Source organism: Panthera pardus, unplaced genomic scaffold (genome assembly GCF_024362965.1).
Source record: "Panthera pardus isolate Hobbes unplaced genomic scaffold, ASM2436296v1 HiC_scaffold_131, whole genome shotgun sequence".
NCBI lineage: Eukaryota > Metazoa > Chordata > Mammalia > Carnivora > Felidae > Panthera > Panthera pardus.
In genome coordinates, this window is record NW_026526690.1 from 180,001 (window position 1) to 185,379 (window position 5,379).

Here is a 5,379-nt window from a genome sequence, read left to right on the forward strand (position 1 = left end):
CAGCGCGTGCGCGGAGGAGGGCACGGGCTCGGGGAAGGGCGCGCCAACGGAGACGCGAGCCGGGCCACCGGGTAAACATGCACGGGATCCCACCGCCACCAGCACGAGGGCGGTCCCGCGACGCCCGCGGCGCCAGCCGGCCTCAGCACCCTTAGCGAGCCTCCCCACGAGCCAGGCCCCCCCCCACAACGCACGGCGCTGGGGTCCGGACCCACGGGACCCCCGCCGCGGGAGCCCGTCTCCAACCTCCATCCGTTCGGTCCATCCCGGAGCCACGCCCCAGGGAAGCGCCTCCCAAAGCCAGGCGCGGCCCCGACCCGCGCCCGCGCGCCACCCGCCAGCGGCAAAGCCCGGAACGGGAGGCGGGCGGGAGACAGCCGCCGCTCGCGCGGCGCAAGGGGGGGCGGGGCGCGCAGGGGCGCCCCAAGCCCCTCGGGACACACACCGCCACGGGAGAGGCGGGGGGACGCCGCGCGCGTGCGCGCGCGCTCGCACACCACACGCCCGAGGCACACGGGCCACGGCACCGGACACCGGCCAGGCCTGGCGGGACCCTCCCCCGACTCAGAGGGGGGAGGCGCAGGCCGCGGTAGGCGAAGAGCGGCGCTCGGCCCCACCGCGGGGCCGACAGACCTCCTCTCGCGCGGGAGAGAAGGCTCCGCCTAACACGCACAAGGGCATGCAGTCACCCTGACACAGGTGGCCACTACGCGCACAGGAGGTGCAGCGACTGGGGGGTTCCGGTACCCCAAGGCACCCTCTCGGATCGCTAGAGAAGGCTTTCTCACCAAGGGCGCGCCGCCCCCCACCCAATTCGTCCCCCCCATCGGGACCCGCCAGATAAAAGGCGTTTCTTCCCGGGGCCACCAGGGCCCGGGGCGGGGGAGAAAGGTCCACGGCAACGGAGTGACACAGGGCATTCCTGAGCATTCGCGGTCAGGGCCCACAACGAGGGCCACCTGCCTTCCCCACGCGCGGTTGCTCGTGTCGCCGCCCGGAAGGAGCGCCGCGCCTCCGGGTGAGGCCCGAGAAAAACCGAGGCAAAACACCGGCAGCAACGCGCTGGGCAAGAAACCGACAGTCCTCGCTCAGAGGGAGTTTCGGCCAAGCGCCACGGCGCCGGCTCGGCCCGCCACGATCGCTCAACTCGCCCCACCAAGTCAGCCCCCCGCACCCCTCCGGGCAACAGCGGCCCGTGGCGGGGCGGGGACGACAAGGCGCCCGCTCCCCGCAGCGGGGGGAACGGGTGTGCCTCCCTTCACCGATTCTGCCACCCGCCCACCTCGGGCAACTCCGCCAACGGCGGCGACCCAAAGGGGGGTCCGCTGGGAACAGGGAACGGCGCCACCACTCGGCTTCAGGCACCTGAGACGACCTGGAGCGCTCCAGGGGCACCACGGAGGGCCAGGCGCCACGCGCTCAGCACGCCCAGGCGGCGAGCAGCGTGGCGTCGGGTGCAGCCCCCCCACCACAGGGAGGCCGCCCACCACAACACAGCCAAGAGAGGCCAGCGAGAGTGTCCGCTGCGTCAGCCGACCCCGGTCCCGCAGCGACGGGAGGCCGGGGTCGGGCCGGAGTCCGCACCCCTCCGCAACCCCCCGCGCCGCCCACAGGCGGGAAGGAGGAGCATGGGGCCCGCAGGCAGAACGAGAAGAGCGGTCCCACTCACCAGGAGTGTCCGTCCCTCGTCTGACACGGCTTAGGCCCGGCCCGGGAGAGCGCGACATCACCACATCGATCGGTTACCGCCACACGAGGCAGTCCTGGGGTGAGGAGGGGGCTGGGGAAACGCCCGGCGAGGACAGCGACCAGAGGAGGACCTGCTTCAGCCTCGCCAGCACCCCTCCCCCACCTCTCCCAGGGAACAGGCAGCCGGACAACCCACAAGGGGAAAAGGGAACGCCTGACACGCGGCACGGAGCCTTGCGAGGGTGGGTTTGTCACGGCCACGGCCGGGTGCCCGCAGCGGGGAGCGCACGGGGTAGAAGACCCACGCCGCCTCCCCACGCCGCCCTCGGGTGCCAGAGACCGGAGGTGGCGCCACAGCCTGAACCACACCTGGATGCACGAGAGCCGGCGCGCAGGCCCAGGCAGACGGCTCGAGCAAGCAGGCGGGCAAAGGGCGGAGTCGGGCTCGGCTCGGCGTCACCGCCAAGCCCGGAGCCACGCCAGCCAGCGGCGACGAGGCCCAAGTCTCTCTTACAGGATGACAACCGCCACATCAGAACGTGTCAGCACCTACCTGGCAGCAAAAAGTACCTCTTTCAGGAGACAAAAATAACCGCGTTGGCAGGCGGGGCCGAGCCACAGGTCACTGGGACCTTCTGGGACCCTGGCCCGGCCACGGGCCCCAAGCATCTTCCCATCACCGCCAAGCAACCCCACCCCCCCCGGAAGTCCCCGGGGGCCATCTGGTCGACCCCGGGACCGACCGACCGACCGACCGACCGACCGACCGGGGAATCGCGGGATGGGGGGGGAGGATGGCCGGGTAGGCCCTGCCCCGTTACACGTTCGCCCGTCCACGGGTCGTCTCCGGGTCGGGACTTAGAAAAATAAAACACTCCGCGCTGTCGCCTGCGGAAGCCTCCCCGGACCTCGCAAGACCGGCCCCATGCCAGTCCCCGACCCCCGGCTGGGACTGTTTTGGGGGGGGTCTGAATTGCGCGGAGGCGCCCCCGACGACAGGACCTCAACGGGGATCGCGGGCGCGCCGGCGTTGGCGCCCTATACGGGCTTCCCCTCGCGGCCCGGTCCCCAACTCCGCAGCGGGCCTCGGAAAATCTGGGGAGAAAATCGGGTCCAACGACCGGGAGCACCACGCGTGCCCCCGCCCGGGCCCATCGCGCCCTCCGCGGGCTTCCCCTCAAGGCTCAGGACGGTCCTCACCGGCCCGGCCCGGCCCGGCCCGGCCCGACCGCGAAGCGGGAGGGAAGACAAAAGACGCCTGGCAGGGAAGGACCGACAAGCGACCCACGGGGCCACAGTCTCCGGGTGGCGGCCCCGGACGGTCCCCGCGGTCGGGGGGGCGGTGGGAGGGGAGGAAAGCACCGGCGGGTGCTGGTCGACCCGTCCGGGCAGCCCCCCACCCCGGCTCGCTCCCAGGGAGCGCCGCCGCTACTCCCCCATATACCCGGAGGTTCAATCTCCGGCAAGTGCACCAGCCGCCGGCGCCCCGACGACAGCGGGACGATCACGCCAACGTCGCCGGCCTTCTGGAACTCCGCCCCGGGGACCGCGGCCGAATCGCATCCCTTGCCGACGTCGCCGACGCTCCGGAGGGGAAACGCTATATAAAAGCGGCCGCCAGGTGGCGCCCGACAACCGACCGAAACGTCAGCGGGGACAGCTCGCGATCTCGGGGCCGAGAGGGCGCACAGCCGGCGGCCCGGCCGCCCGATCTCGTCCCGGCCCACTCCGGATGCCGCCTCTCGGTCCCAGGCCGGCGGAGGGCGTCCGCCTCGGGAGCTCCCGGCCGGCCGGCACGGCGCGACCCCGGCAGCCCAAGGGACACTCGAAAAATGCATCGGGGGGCGCCTGGGTGGCTCAGTCGGTTGAGCGGCCGACTTCAGCTCAGGTCATGATCTCGCGGTGCGTGGGTTCGAGCCCCGCGTCGGGCTCTTTGCTGACAGCTCAGAGCCTGGAGCCTGTTTCAGATTCTGTGTCCCCCTCTCTGTGACCCTCCCCTGTTCATGCTCTGTCTCTCTCTGTCTCAAAAATAAATAAACGTTAAAAAAAATTTAAAAAAAAAAAAAAAGAAAGAAAAATGCATCGGGGCGGCTGCCGCTGAAAAGGCGGGGGGGGGGGGGGGGGGGGGGGCAGACCGGCCACTCGACTCCCCGGCCGGCCGAGGCGGACGTGCGCGGAAAATTCCCCGCACACACCGGGCAGGCCGGGCACGGGCGGCCCAGAGCGGCCCAGGCGGCGCGCCCGCGCTCCCGGGAGGACTTAGACACATTTCGGCGGGCAGGAAGGGAGGGAGGGAGGGAGGGAGAGACGGACGGTCAAACCGAAACCACGCGAGAGAGTACTCCCAGAACAACAACGGACGGACGAGCCGTTTTTATTCTATTGGGTCAAGCGGGGGAGCGTCTCTCTCGGAAACATAACAAACCAAGCTGCGGGGGGGGGGGGGGGACAGAAAGGGGGTGATGGATAAACAAACGACCACGGATAAAGCTTAAGCAAAGTCCTTCGCCGCACGGGGCCACGACGAAGTCCAAAGACCACAAACAGGTACGGGGAACATGGGTGCAAGTGCACCGCGTGGCAAGCGACAAGAATATGGCTTTCACCATTACTGTCCTCAATAAACACCACTACGGGCGGCGGTGGCGGCGGGGGGGGGGGGGGGGGGGGGGGGGATGGAGAACGGAAGGAGTTAATAGCCACTCACTAAAAAATGTCCCATGGGGCGCCTGGGTGGCTCAGTCGGTTGAGCGCCGACTTCGGCTCAGGTCACGATCTCGCGGTCCGTGAGTTCGAGCCCCGCATCGGGCCCCTGTGCTGACAGCTCAGAGCCCGGAGCCTGTTTCAAGTCTGTGTCTCCCTCTCTCTGACCCTCCCCCATTCATGCTCTGTCTCTCTCTGTCTCAAAAATAAATAAACGTTAAAAAAAAAAAAAAAATTAAAAAAAAAAAAGTCCCGGTTCCCAGAGGACCCTACAGTCCAAAGGGGGGGTGGGGGGGGTGGGGGGGGGGGTGGGCCCCCGCAGGGAAAAGGAAGGTGTCACCGAGACACACCCTATGCCTCCACCCTCTTAGGGTTTGCAGGTGACCCTGAGGGTGACACTGACACGAGACAGGTTAACCGTACAAGGAGCCAACAAATTGATTTCCTACAAGTTTCACGTGACAGGTAGAGCCCCTCCTGAGGAAACCAAGACCCTGAGAAGTGGCCAAACCTAAACGCTTGTATATTGGGTTGAACAAGGAGAAGCGACGGTGGACGACTAACTGAACTACGTGGGGAGGCTAAAGGATGATGAGGATTTTAAAACCAACCAACCAACCAAGATCTGTTCTCCTCTAGAATTCTCTCCACTTCTCCCCCTGTCCTTGAGGATAAGAATGTCACTCCCCTGGTGGCATAGGAAAGACGGGGGGGGGGGGGGGGGGGCCCTTCCAGGGAGAAAAGGAGGAGAGTGCTCCGTGCATGCTTCTTGCACCTGCTGGGCAGGAGGGTAGGGGTGGGTGGTTTACTTTGCTTGCTTGCTTGCTGCTGCTTTTTGAAAGCTTCTCTAATGTTTCCTTTACATCTAAGTCTTCCTTTCCAGTTTGGCTTTGGACAGGAGGAAGGCAGGCCACACGTTTTTCTGGCACGGTGGAGAACGAAGGGTAAGATGAGTGCGGGCCCGTGCGTATTCTTTTCCGTCAGTCA